Source organism: Choristoneura fumiferana, chromosome 12, assembly GCF_025370935.1.
Source record: "Choristoneura fumiferana chromosome 12, NRCan_CFum_1, whole genome shotgun sequence".
NCBI classification, from domain to species: domain Eukaryota; kingdom Metazoa; phylum Arthropoda; class Insecta; order Lepidoptera; family Tortricidae; genus Choristoneura; species Choristoneura fumiferana.
Genome location: NC_133483.1, coordinates 8,620,099 through 8,635,217, shown reverse-complemented (window position 1 = coordinate 8,635,217; position 15,119 = coordinate 8,620,099). Strand labels below are relative to the sequence as shown.

The window sequence follows — 15,119 nt, the reverse complement described above, 5'->3', positions numbered from 1 at the left end:
AACTACCGGTCGGTGGCGGCGATCTCGGGAGTACTGTCCGCTCGCGTAGCGTCGTCAGCCGGGATCGCTTGGGTCGGTACCCAGCGCCACTGCTCGGGCTGGGTCAGTTCGGCTATCTCGCTGAGCAAATGGCGTGTAGCGTTTGGCGTCGTCCCGTATCCACGACAACACCGTTCGTGAATCGCTCCACCGGACGACGCGCTCCAACTGAAGTCGCTGTTTAGCGACGATCGTAGCCGCCAGGCGGGCCCCGATGAGGGCGCCTGCAGCTCCATCCGCGGGATGCTGTTGCCGCAGGGGGGCGACCTTGGCTCTTCCAGCCACCAAAGTCGTCGTAACCGCCCATGCGGCGTCGTCGTTTTGCAGGTAGTTCGCTACGGCGTAGGCGCTCTCGCTCGCGTCTACGAACGCGTGGAGCTCGTAGTGGCCGAGCGCGTAGCCCGGTTCAGGCGTAGCGCTGCTATGGCCGGCAAGCCGCGCGCCCACCGATGAACGCGCCGCCGTCCTCGGCGTCCAGACGAAACAGACGAAAAGATTTTCGATATTGAAGAGAAGTACAATAAACAGAATGATAGAGTGTACGCTAGGAGTTCTGAAGAGTATTCTCTGATCTTATTACGGACCAACTGCGAAAAAGGGTCAAAATCAGTGCGAAAGTGTACCAAGAGACGGTTTTGGATAAGCATGTCAAAGATCTGCCCAACACGCCTATTTTCAGGACATAATTTGTGTTCCAGCCGGATTCTGCGCCAGCACACAAAGCCAAGACCACTCAAGCCTGGTTTGACCGTCAAAAAATCGACTTTATAAAAACACGAAGATTGGCCTTCCTCCAGTCCGGACCTTAATCCTCTGGACTTTAAAATTTGGCAGGTCTTAGAGGGGAAGGTCTGTGCTAAACCCCATAAAAATTTGGAGAGCCTGAAGTAATATTTAAGAAAAGCAGTCGCTGAAATAGACATGAAAATGGTGCGTGCTGCGATAGACGACTGGCTTGCGCCGATTAAGGGCCTGTATTAAAAACAAAGGAAGTCATTTTGAATAATTTTAAATAATTTTAATTTTTTATTAAATGTACTTTAAAATGGTATATAATTTATTCAAAACTGATTGGTACTTTTGTTTTGATCCTTATTTTCATTTGTGACAGAACTTTGGGACTGACTACGTAGTTATTTGGGCAAATAAGATTTAGGAGAAATATCTACTGGTGAAATACCGATACGTAGATTAGCCGAATAATTAAGGCTGGGAATATACGTCAGATTTTTCGATAAGTACGTCTTTGATTGCAGTAGGTGGGGCCCTCCAGCAGGAAGTCACTGAGACAGCGGCCCTGGCTTCGGCTCCGCCGCGTCAAACACCAGGCGCAGCTTGCCGGGCTTATTGACGTTCCTCACCGCGAAGTGCGGCAGGACCCAGGCGCGTGGGTCGAATACCTCTTCGCCGCTCGCGGGCTCGGCGTAGTTCTTCGCGAACAGATTCAGAACGGCTCACTCGCCCACGGCACATTTTTAGAAGCACTTTGGACCCGTCGTTGTCCTCGCGCACTGTTGCCACAGATTGTTCGTCCGCGGTCGGCGCCTGCCCACCCGGAGGCGGCGCCGATTTCGATGTTGATGGCCGTTCCGGGGGCGGCACGCGGTCGCGATCGTCGACGGTTTGGAGTTGCAGCAGCGGATGGTGCACGTGGCGGCACCAGTCGACGCGGCGGTGCTGCCGGTCGAGGCACCGGAAGCAGACCCGGTTGTCGCGTGCCCACCGCCAGCGCTCGTTCACCGCCATCTGCGCGACCCATTTGCAGCGCGGAGTTGGATGGCCGCCTCCACAGGCGAGGCAATTGCGCGCGTCCTGCGCCTCAGTGGTTTAGATCGGTCGCTGGATCGGCTTCGCTGGTTTGGCAGGCGTCGGTCGGGCCACCTCTCGTCGGGACGGCTGCGGCGGCGGCGGACTTCGTACCCCCTGAAGTGTAAGCGTATCGGAGGGCACGGTCCGCCTCGCGCATGAGAAAGCGCGAAAGTACCATGATCTGCGGCTCCGTCGTGGTTATCTGCTCGGCCGCGTAGTCGCCGAAGCGTGCCTGGAGATGCTGGCTCAGCTTCTCCATAACATTCCGCGCGAGCAGGGGGCTGGCGAGGTAGCCCTGCTGCTCAATGGACCCCAGCACTGTCACTATGGTCTGCAACTTCACCGCGAATGTGTTGATCTCGGTGGCGGTCGATCCCAAGCGCGGCAGCTTCTTTAAGTCGTCCAAGGCTTTTGATGCCAGGACCTCTGGACGTCCGTAACACTGCCGCTGGGTCTGCATCACCGCCTCGGGGTTGGCGGCAGTGTGCAGCAGCGACTCCACTGCTTCGCGTGCGGGGCCGCGCAAACATGAGCGCAGCCGCGCCATGTTATCGTTTGGCGTGAAGCTGTACGCCTTCGACGATTCGTTGTAAGCCGCCTGGAACGGCAGCCACTCCCTCGCCGCATCGGAGAAGGAAGGCAGCTCGTACACTTGGCGCGGTGGTGGACGCACCCGCGCCATCTTTTCCAGTGCCTCGGCGAGCTTCTCGAGCGGCGAACGGCGCCGCTTGTGTTCGGGTGGTGGCGGAGATAGGCACCGCTTCGGCTCCGGTTTAGGCGCCTGTTGAGGCGTCGGTTGCTACGCCATGCTGCGCCGGAACCAATCAGCCCGCCGAGGTGCGCATCAACGGAGAAGTAGCCCATTCATATCGCAGTCGTCGCATTTATTATTCGGTATGGGCTAGTGTCGCAAAAATCAACTTCAAAAATCATTATTTCGGGAAACTTAACCTAATTAAAGCTAAATTACAGTACTAATATACAATAATCTTAAAATCTAATTAGAATCTATATAATTGAAGCTTAAGGGGCTGTTTCACCATCCATTGATTAGCGTTAACCGACGGTTAAATGTGATGCCGTCTCCGTTTATTCTAACACAACAAATAGAGACATCACATCTAACCGTCAGTTAACACTAATCAACGGGTGGTGAAACAGCCTCTAAATCTAATTAGAAACTAATTAAAACTACAGCGTCGCGTGGTTGTCCGCAACAAAAGCAGAGGGTCGTGGGTTCCAGCCCAGCTCCGAGTTCTTCGGAATTTATATGCGGAATTACATTTGTAATTTACCATGAGCTCTTTGGTGAAGGCAAACATCGTGAGGAACACTGCACACTCCTGCGAAGAAATTCAATGGCGTGTGTGAAGTTCTCAATCCGCACTAGGCCTGCGTGAGAACTATAGCCCAAGCTCACTCATTGTGAGAGGAGGCCTGTGCCCAGCAGTACGGCGTAAATAGGCTGATGATAACGATAAATAAATAAATAAATATGTGGGTGACCAGTTGCTTACCTGAAGTTCTAGGCTTTGGAATATCAATGGTGATACCAGCTGTCTTGTTCAAGGAAGCAATTCCAGCAGCTATTTCTCCAGTTGGAACCTGTACACCTGCAATCCCCAAATATATAATTATAATATTATATGAAAACAGCTATTTGTATAGAATGCTATAAATTGGGGATCAAGCAGTTGCAAAATTTCGTTTCAAGATCTTATACAATTCTTTACACCTCAATGACTGATTGAGTGAGTAGAAATGTTGGACAACGTAAAGAGAACTTAATTCAAATCTACAATACATACTTTCACTCATATAGTAATGTATGTATGTATGTAAAGCTCTTTATTGTACAGAAAATTTAATTTTAATTCAATTTCATTTTTTTTTATTCAATTCAAACTACACATACAATTTTTTTTTTCAAAAATGGTGGTACTTTACAATAAATTACACTGACTCCTACACTAGCCAAGGCCTGTTCTGTAGGTAACCAATTTGTATGTTGGTTAACAAAACTGAGGCGGAAAGTTAATACATTTTACCATATTAATTGTTAAACCATCTAGACTATTATTATTATAAAATTATATTAGTGAACAAAGGTATTCAAAAATTAAATTTAGCACTAGTTGTAAATGAGGTACTTTCTAAAATTTAATCGAAATTATGGTGATGGTGTGTGTGTGTGTGTGTGTGTGTGTGTGTGTGTGTGTGTGTGTGCGTGCGTGCGTGCGTGCGTGCGTGCGTGCGTGCGTGCGTGCGTGCGTGCGTGCGTGTGTGTGTGTGTGTGTGGCAAAATCATCCCTAACAGGGATCTCTTCCAGTTGACATTGAGTTTCAGTTAAATTCTTGTGTTTAGATGACCAGATGGACTAGTGGTTAGAGAACCTGACTACGAAGCTTGAGGTCCCGGGTTCGATTCCCGTGTCGGGGCAGATATTTGTATGAAAAATACGAATGTTTGTTCTCGGGTCTTGGGTGTTTAATATGTATTTAAGTATGTATCTATATCTACATAATTATATTTATCCGTTGCTTAGTTACCCATACCACAAGCTTTGCTAAGCTTACTTTGGGACTAGGTCAATTGGTGTGAATTGTCCCGTGATATTTATTATTATTATTATTATTGTGTATCAATTTTTTTGTTTATCTTATGCTGGTTTCCGAATAAACACTATAGTTGGCAAAAGAGCTTTTACTAAAAATTGCATTTTTACAAGCTTTTATTTAGTTTCACCTACTCCCGTTGTCTGTCTCTGTCTGTAGTCAAATCTTGCAAGTATAATTTGACCAACTTCCAGTAGTCAGATTGACTTGAAATTTGGAATACTTATATAAATCGCGTGACAACACAATAATCTGGTAGTAACATCCTAGTAGTCCAGCCAGGATTGTCTCTGCAGGGCGGAACTCTTCAACGGTTAATAGCATCGACTTGAAATTTGGTATACAAATGTAATTTGGGTGACAATGCAAGTACAGTCAACAAAAAGAACAGTCAGCGTAAAAAGCTTGTATTCAAAATGAAATTTTTATGGTTAGGTTATTAATAGAAAACTTATTTGTTTTCGAGGTATGGTACATACCCTAAAAAGTAATATACATATATTTTTTTTAATATAGTAGTTAAATATAAATGTATTGTGTCCTGTATTGGCTGTCACATATCTTGCTTGTCACAAACATAAACCTAATTATTTATACTAATTACTTATTTAGATTAATTGGAAAAAAATTAGTTTGCCAAAACTAGTCAGTCTCCCATGTTGTCATGAGGCAATTAAAATTTTACTAACAGAAGTGAAAATGGTAAATTATGCAAATCCGTGTAATTCAAATACAGGCACCCAACAGAATGCACACATTTTCATCAATAATAGTGTATTCCAAAATTGATTTGCTTGGTTCGCATACACATAACTGTATCTACTTACATCACCCACTTCAATATAAGTCTGTTTAAATAAACAACAGTCGCATGAAATTACCTGCAGTGCTTGTTGTAGGCAAATCTGTATTAAAGGTGTCTATTGTCCTTGCAGCAGATACTTCAATTTGAGTTGAACCTGTAATTACAAACAATAAAGTTGTTAGAATCTGGCCAGCAAAAGCTGTCCACGCATTTTTTACCAAACTTTAATCTGGTGTCATTTTAGAAGACTGTCAAAATTGACATATTGACATTCCACATCAAATTTGTTAAATAATAAATAAATAAATTCTAACCCGGCTTAGATAGTTTCGATATTTCTGCTCTAAGAAATAAATAAATTATTTTTTGTTCAATTCAACCTACCATTCTCAAAATGCAAAATTTTATAAGATTATATTATAATTAAAATGTTAGAAGACTATATTCAATGCCAATCTGGTCAAAATGGTCCAAAATTGATGCGTCTGGACTGTACATAAATGGACACTGACAAAAGTCATAAAATTGACCAAGGGACTCCTAAAGTACATCATCAACTTTCACACATTACTATAATTAATGTTGGTGTAGCTTGAAGTCTCGAAGTATAATTTAAGATCTGGAAAATTTTAATAATATCTAAGTATCAACATTGTTTAAACAGTGTACAGCAAGAGTTGTCAGCCACATTTCTTTTTAATTTGCCGCAGTTTGTCTGGTACAGCTTTCGTTGGCCAATATAAGTCCATCATCATCGTCAGCTCCAGCATATATACAATATGTATATCACACCACTGGCCACAGGCTTCCTCACTGATAGAGGGAGGGCCCAGTGCCCAGTGCAAGTTGGGAACTTCACACATACCACTGATCACAAGTGCGTGCAGGTTTCCTCACCATGTATTCTTTCACCAAAAAGCTTATGGTTAATGTTATTTCACACATAAATCCGAAAAACTAAGAGGTTTGAATCAACAACAGGTGGTAGGACCTTGTGCAAGGTCCACCCAGAGTTCTATACCACCTTCTTGCTCGCTAATCCTGCCATGAAGCAGCAGTGCTTGCACTGTTGTGTTTCGGCGTGGAGAGTAAAACAGCCGGTGAAATAACTGGCACTTGAGGTATCCCATCTTAGGCCTCTCGGTTGGCAACGCATCTGCAATACCCCTGGCGTTGCAGATGTTTATGGGCGGTGGTGATCTCTTACCATCAGGAGACCCACTTGCTTGTTTGCTATCCAGTCAAAAAAAAAACAACAACAACATTCTGCTTGTGAGGTCATAGGTCAACTACCAGACTACCCACCTACCACCTGCGTATCATTATAAATGCAAAGTATTTCTTTATATATACATACCTGGTAAGTTAAGCACGGGTATTGCAGCTTTGCTCAATCTCTGTTTATCATAACAATATTTTTTTTTGTTGTTGACTCACTGTCCTATTCTTGAAAATGTATGTCATCGAACATTCTGACCCCACATTCGAAATCTGTCTATTTCCTTGGCTGGATCCGGAAACACATGAAAACTTACACCTATAAATAAAAATAAATATGTTACTCTTTTTTCAGATTCGTGTAAAGCACAATTGCGCACTTGTTCTTATATGTGCACTTGTGTTTTATCCTCATGAAACAAATTTGCACTTGTGCTTCAAAAGGGATAAAACCGGCCAAGAGCGTGTCGGACACGCCCAAAATAGGGTTCCGTAGCCATTACGAAAATATTTAGTAATATTTTTCTAAGGATTTCGTATTTTATACGGAATCTTCCAAGTTTAGGTATATTTTATACCTTAGGCTGCTATTTACTCTTAAACTACTAATAATTCTCAAGCAAACTTGCCGTTATAGTTTTCCTTTTAAGTTTGATATACTTACTACGGTTGTGAATTTTAATGAAAACGCCCTATTTTAATGACAATTTGCACTTTAAAGTTGAATATTTCGCAAACAAATCACTGAATTGAAAAATTGTCTTAGCAAACCAGTAGGGTTTTAAAAGACCTATCCAACGATACCCCCACACTAAAGGGTTAGGATGAGAAAAAAAATCACCCCCACTTTACGTCTATGGGAGGTACCCTAAAAAAAATTTAATTTACAGCTTTCTAGCATTGATAGTCCCTGGGCAAAGCCGCGGACGGACGGACGGACGGACGGACAGACAGACAGACAGACAGACAGACAGACAGACAGACAGACAGACAGACAGACAGACAGACAGACAGACAGACAGACAGACAGACAGACAGACAGACAGACAGACAGAGACATGGCGAAACTATAAGGGTTCCGTTTTTGCCATTTTGGGTCCGGAACCCTAAAAACCGAACCCTTAAATGATCGCTATACAATGATCTGTCTGTCTTTTAAGATCCTTTTTCATCAGGGACATAGGGCTCTAAGCATAATTTTCCACACGGGACAATCTTCAATGTGGAGGTAGCATGCCGAAATTAATATCAATACTCAAACCTGGTGTGCAGTACCTTGAAGCTCTGTAAAAAATTAACCTTCGAAATCAACCCAAACAAAATATACCCTCATTAAAAAGGTGTTTCCATACAAATTACCTACAAGTTGTCCTAAAAACTTGAAATTTGGTATAAAGGTAGCTTTTATAGCAGTCAATCAAAAAAATCTGAAAATCTTAATTTTTCAGTGACCAATATAAAATACATTTTACTTAGGCGCAGGGTTGCTGTATTTTTGTTACATCTTAATTTTTACACTTAGAATTTTTTACCAAAATTAAGGCATGATGGCACATATTTTAAATGATGTTATCAAATAGAGTAAGTTAAAAGAAGCGTATTTTACTTGAAGAACTTTTCTCTGTAATCAAAAATGGCCGAAATAAAGGTACCCAGTGTTAAATTTTTTGCAAGGAGCCGGGACTTGGAAATTTTTTGGCAAAAAGAAGTCATGATGACACATATTTTCAATGATGTTATCAAATAGAGTACGTTAAAATAAGCGCATTTTACTTGAACAACTTTTCTCTGTAATCAAAAATGGCTGAGATAAAGGTACCCAAAGTTTTAAATTTTTTGCAAGGAGCCGGGGACTTGGAATTTTTTTGGCAAAAAGAAGTCATGATGACATATATTTTAAATGATGTTTCTGTATAGAATACGTTAAAATAAGTGTATTTTGTTAGACAAATTTTCTCTGTAATTAAAAATAGCCAAGATATAGGGACCCAAAGTTTGAAATTTAGGTACAAGCAAAGCGAGCAGTGGTTAGTATGAATTGAGTCCACAACGCACGAGCCGAGCCGAGCGAGCGAAGCAAGCGTACCGCGGCAGCGGCCGGCGAATTGCCAGAACTGAATTAAGCCGTTAATCTTAGCTATTGTTGAAATGAAATGAAATAATTTATTTTGCTTTAGACAAGGTAATAAATGGTTTTATAAAAATGTGTTAAGGTGCAGTGACACATGTAACCAAAAACACTGGCATGAAAACATTAACTTATTAAATAAGTTCACTAAAAAGACAATTAATTTTGTAATATAAATAAATAATCTAAATTGAATAATAGTTATTAATTTATAGATCAATGTAACCCTGTGATAATGTCAATTATTATTTTAAATATTCTTTAATTAAATAAAATGCTTTGTCTTTAAGCCACTGATATAATTTAAATCTGAATTTACTCCTGGGCAACTCAGCTATGCTCTTAGGCAACTTATTAAATATTCGTATTGCCATTGGAAAACAGTTTCTGCAATACAAGTGTGTGTTAGTTTTAGGATAAATTAGTTTATTTGGGTATCTGGTATTAAAAAGGCACACTTGCTGTTTTGTTTTAGTGCTTTCGATGTAATTTGACAGTTACATATTTCAAAAATATATAAACAAGGGACTATCAGTAAATTCAACCGTTCAAACAGCGGTTTACAAGTAGTTAGAGGGGGACATTACATATGCTACTTATACATTATTTTGGACCAATAAATACCCTATTAATGTCTACTGAATTTCCCCACAATAGTATACATATGTTAATATTGATCCAACGTAGCCATGGTATGCATTTAGTGCTGTTTGTTCATTTGCAATTTTTGTAAGCCGCCAGTGTATAAGCAAAACAATTTATTTTATTTACTATACTCTGAACATGCGGTTTCCATGAACACTTATTATCTATATTAAATTATACCTAGAAATCGTGCTTCGTTTGATTCTCTCATTATTTGATTATCATAATGATACAGTGATATTTTCAAAATAAGCCTTTCCATTTCGAAATTGTACATATGTAGTTTTATTTAAATTAACATTCAAATTGCTGTCCTTTTACCAGTTTATTATGATATAAACAGTTTTATTTATTTCAGTATTGTAAGTTTATTTATTTTTACCTGTTATGATGATTGAAATGTCATCAGCAATGTTTGATTAAAATATAAGTTGAATGCTAATTTTCTTTCTTCTACTTCTATCTCATCTGTAGTTGGTCACAGTGAAAAGTACCCCTTTTAAAAGATGCTCATTTTAACATACTCTAATTATAACAATTATTTAAAATAGGGTTTATACTCACATAGAAAATAACATTGTTTTGAATTTTAAGTCCTGGCTCCATAGTAATTTTACTTGAAAATTTTCTGTCCAAAATATGGCTATGTCTTTTTTGATTCCTGTTTTTACGCGTTTCAAGCAATAAAAAAAAATGTGTGGTTCCCCGCTTTGGTATAGTCTGACCAACTTTTCGTACATAATCTTCGGTGCGCGAGTCCGACTCGCACTCGGGTTAGTTTTTTTATATTTTATTGAGGCTTTGGTACACATGATCAGCCTTATTGGGAGAGAGACTCCAGGCCAAAGAGTATTGTAATGTATAGGAATCTCCAGGCATAATAATGATGTGATACGATGGCTGTGACGCCAAAAACATTGATCAAAATAAAAAATCCTCTCAACAACGGTTAATGATTAATTATTAACCTTTTAAATACACTTAGAATGTATAACTAGCGATATAATTCGCCTTTGCCAAGCTTATAGTTCAATATTTCACGAGACTGAAAACTCAATCTTACAATTGGAAAACTATTTTATTAGAATGGTTTTATTTACCTTTTCCACTTCTTGTCATGCATCCCGGCACGCAGCAAACGAGAATACATATTTTAACAAATACGTTAGTAGTGAAATAATTAAATCAAATTCTATCTCGTCTCGACAAAAAATCGAAGGAGCCGAAGGCTCAAGTCGGCTCACCTCAACGAATTAATGGAGGAAGCACTAAAACACTTTAATTAATTAACAATTCACTCAAATAAAGGCAAACGAAAGCCAAGACCCGACATTTTGTATTTTTTACCGAAGGGAAAAGCAATGGCGGAATCGACAGATACGGTAAAGTAGGTACGATTAGGTAAGCAATGTTACTAGTAAAATGTTCTCTGTTCTTTACAAATTGCTTGAGAAAGTTTAATGAATCTTTGAATAAAATGTTTAATTATTAAGAATGAATGTTTAATATGATATAAAAACATATTGATGTACTTTCACTTATATTTTGGTTATGGCAAGAAAGCAGAATTTATAGGTAAGTTATTTTAACAAGGAGCGCTAGATTTCGCTAGCTTCTATGCAAATTGAGGAACCTGCATACTATTGAGAAGAGACCATAGCGTGGTAGTAATCTGAATTCTTAATTTATGTTTTGAGAATGATACTGAGCGAATTGAGAAAGTAGCCGTAAATATTGTAGCCGATTTAGCCTAACCAGTAAACATGGACGAGGATAAATTTGCATTAGTTGAAAAAATACTCAAAGACATCGATAATATCCTGTCGAAAACGCTGACTTGTAACTATCGCACAAAACTGGCAAGATTTCAATAAATATTACGTGTTTGTTTGTAAATATTGCGTTTTAATTTCAGGTCTTCATTCGATATTGTTCCTGTGGATTCGAATTTTAAGAACAAATCGCCTGTGCTGCATGTGGAAAACTGTTTGGGCCTGGAATCTTGGTGTGTGAAGCATGTTTACATGTACTGCTACTCCGAACTTATGGATAAATGCTTTGTAAAATCGAAGCGGAAGACTCCAAAATCTTCTGTCAACTCTGAGAGACTGGCACAGCTTTGAATGTGACTCTTTTTGAATCCCGAACTGAATACCTTTTGGAACAAACGTCGAGAGCTGCTACTTAGGTGTATGTTAGACAGAAAAGCTGAATTACGATTTACAAGACTAGTTTTGTCCAGAAAGCCAAAGTGTAATGAAGCATTTGCCCACAGGAGGTGGCTGTTGGAAGCTGTAATGAAAGGTATGAATACCTATTTGTATTACAATTTTTAATCTGTAAGACAATAAGAGGTGTTACAAGTTTTACTTGTGTATCTGGCATTGTATCTTAAACAGATGAACCGAAATTGATGGGATTGTTTTTAATTTTGTTACTAGTTACATGGTTTTTCTAATGCTAAGTCATGTGAAGTTGAACAACTTATGGTAAAGCAATGTTTTAACACATTCACAACCACATATGCTACTTTCGTAGCCTGTAGCAGCATTTTTCTTCTGTGTTGCAAAAACTGCCTATGAACAGAGAACTTGCCTAGCGGTTTCTTGGCACTGAATGTGTTAAACTTAATTTAAAAAAAAAAACAAATTGTAAACTGCAATGTCTGAAAAAAAAAGTTCTATTATACCTACAATTCTACTTAACCTTTTCTAAGGGAAGACAGAGCAGTGGCTCTGCCTTCTCAAACAAACCACAACCTAGCAACTCTTATGATTATAGTCCAGAAGACTGATTGTAAGCTTAAACTGAAAAAAAAAAACTTAACCTTTTGTGTGCATAAGGATGGATTTATACAAAATTAAGAACAGAATGGCTTAGTGGCTGATATAATATACACAGAAATGCAGATTAAATATATTCATGCATGCATAATCAAATAATACCATTTTTTTACTTCCTGCCTGCAAAAGGTTAAAAGTATAATGTGCGGTTCAAATTATTCCAGTAAAACCGTTCCAGTACCATGACACTGTAGTGCTCGATGGATCTTGTGTAACTCGTTTGGATTGTGAACCCGCAATGTATCTCTACTGGCATGATTTTACTGAAATAATGTGAACCAGGCATAACTTCTAATTTCACATCATGTCATTACAATAGGAACATCTTATTCTGTTTTACAAAATAATTATTTATGTTATTTTTTAGATGAAAATCTTCAAACCAGGGACATCGAAACGTTGATCAGTGAAGAACTCCACATTTGCCAACTGTCATCAGATAAAAGCCCAAACAATTACCACAGCTGGAACCACCGCATGTGGCTCGTAAATACTGTCAAAAATATTGAAAAAAAATTTAACTTAGTCTCATTGTACATAAAGGAATATAATTTCTCCGAGCAATGGTCTTCGAAGCACATTTCAGACTTCAGTTGTTTCCACTACCGTCAATTCTGTATTCGTAACATTTTTACAATTTCAAATGACAACTGGAAATCATGTAGATCAGCTATAGATGTGCATCTCCGTAAAAGTTTTGTACATGTTCTATCACTGCACTTTCCTAAAGACGTAACAGTACAGGCATCTGAAGAGGATTTAATATCATATTCTGAAGAAAATTTAATTAATTTACTGCTCTGTTACACTACTAAGAATTGTGATTGCGTTGCAGACCATTTTCTTCTTTGCAGAAAGTTAGAGATATTCTTTCATGAAATGGTGTTAAATAGTGAGTTGCTCAGATTCTATAAAGACCATGAGACTTTGTGGTATCATCGTAGATTCATTGTTCATGAGATTTTGTCCTTGATGCGCGAGCATTTCGGTGTTGTCCGGTTAAATGGTGCTTTAGTAAAAAACATTTGCCGCAATTGCAACCGAGATGATTTAAATCAAAAACAAGCAAAAATTGTGCGGTATGATGGTAATATTATTTATTCGAGTGTGCTCTTCAATGTCTTAATTAGTCATGAAAAAGGGTTTATAGATGAAAGGCGGAATGAATGTGATAATTATTCTGATAGGCACGAAAAATATTTGAAATTTGTTGAGGGCCTAAATAATGTTATGTAATTTAAATTTATTTAGCCATTATAGTAAAAAATGTGGAATACTTAAAGTAACTTTCTACTTATGTGTGTAATATATTGAACGTAATAAATGATATAACATTACATTTGTATCGTACCTATTCAGTTGTCTTGTCTCCTATTTCTATCATATATTCTATCATACCAGAACTTTGTTGAGTAAATAATACAAACCGCGTATTTTAGGTAACAATATGTAATAGCTAAATTATTTTTCGTCTGTGTTTAGCAAAGGCAAAGATCAATATTTTTAAAATAGCATAAACTTAGCAAGTGTTGAGTGAATTGATGATGCTAAATCGCACCTTGAGAATGAGACTGTCACTAAACAAGATATGGCAGCTTGCAAAATAAAACTATTTGTTAAAATTCTTTTTTGTTTAATGACAGTCTCATTCTCAAGGTGCGAAATGTTGTTTCAGTGTTATAATTATGATGTGAGGTAACCTTTGGCTTTTAACCCTTTAACCGCCATTGTCTGAATTATAATACAAAAATTATCCAGCTCATTTCGCCGCAGTCTTACAATTGATCTCTACCAGTCAACCTTTGAGTGGATGAGACAGTAACAGTGTATGATGTTAATATGACATTTGTAGCACAAACGTTTCTCCCTGTTAGGTATTTGATTCAGTTCCTTCGACTTTGTTTAAATATTTACAGGTGTCTTTTCAACACAAATTTCAACCTATTAGTTTTTAATTGACATAGATGCCTTACAGGGTTTTTATTTCTAAAAAGTTCATTTTTAATGCAAGCCTTTTAACTATCACTGTCACCAAACCTCTACACATACATGTTACAAACATGTTAATCCGACTATTGAAAGTGGATCAAGATTTACTTGTAACTTGTTCATTTATAGATATTGTGAGATAAATAAAACTTGTAAAAGGTACATTGAATTACGCTTACTACTTACTTCTACTACGGTGACAGCTTTTAAAAATATTATTTGGGTATGTAAAGAAAGTAAATTATTGTTGAATTGGTTTCATACCTTTTAAAGATTTTTATTACACCATATATTTTAATAGGTACGAGCAAGCTTTTTCTTAGTTTGGTCTAATCTTCTACACCTACACTGGCCTATTTTATTTCTTGTTTTGTTGGTTTTGCATGCGTTGGTTTTAAAAAGACATAAAATATTTTAAATAAACAAAATTATAATTCCTTATCAACCTTGTTTGTGTTATTCTACCTTAGTTGACTTAAAATGTATGTATATTTGAATTCAAAGCTCAAAGCCACTCAGAGGGCTATGCTCGGGGTTTCTCTGCGGGATAGAATCAGAAATGATGATATCCGCAGAAGAACTAAGGTTACCGACATAGCCCGAAGAATTAAGAATCTGAAGTGGCAGTGGCAGTGGGCAGACATTGCTCGCAGGACTGATAGCCGATGGTGTCAGAAGGTTCTCGAGTGGCGTCCGACCTGGTTTAGATCGCGGGATCGCGGTGGATGCGGAAAGAACAAGACCGGTCTGAGTGAAGAGCCTGAGTGTGTGAGTGAGGGTCTTTCGGCTGACATGATGATGAAGATGTATATTTTTATTGTGCATATACATAGTATGTACCTTAGATAGTGCCTAGTGTACGTCCTACCGGCCCTAGAAATAAAAGTCTTATATCTGGGGGTACGGTAGTGCTCCCGCCAAGTCGCGGATGATATTTGTGCGCGCTTTATTGTGTGAGATTTTATGGTGCCGGTGGCATTGTATACCTACTTGTTTAAAGTTTCACCGACTAGATTAGACCATAGCT

General features: G+C 38.8%; 1 long non-coding RNA gene and 1 pseudogene across 5 annotated transcripts in view; one reads left to right on the top strand and one right to left on the bottom strand.

The window, feature by feature from the left end:
• LOC141433241 (uncharacterized) overlaps window positions 1-10,572 on the bottom strand; it is an 18,445-nt gene extending 7,873 nt beyond the window's left edge. Inside the window, exons 1-5 of one of the 5 annotated variants that reach the window (XR_012451912.1) lie at window positions 10,505-10,543; window positions 10,361-10,371; window positions 6,627-6,806; window positions 5,346-5,423; window positions 3,366-3,461 (exon numbers count right to left, since the gene is read on the bottom strand). This is a non-coding gene — a long non-coding RNA (uncharacterized lncRNA). The other 4 variants (XR_012451911.1, XR_012451910.1, XR_012451913.1 and 1 more) reach the window with 4 other exon arrangements.
• A 346-nt stretch (window positions 10,573-10,918) lies between these two features.
• On the top strand, window positions 10,919-14,533 carry LOC141433239 (protein prenyltransferase alpha subunit repeat-containing protein 1-like; annotated as a pseudogene).
• Window positions 14,534-15,119: the final 586 nt, after the last annotated feature.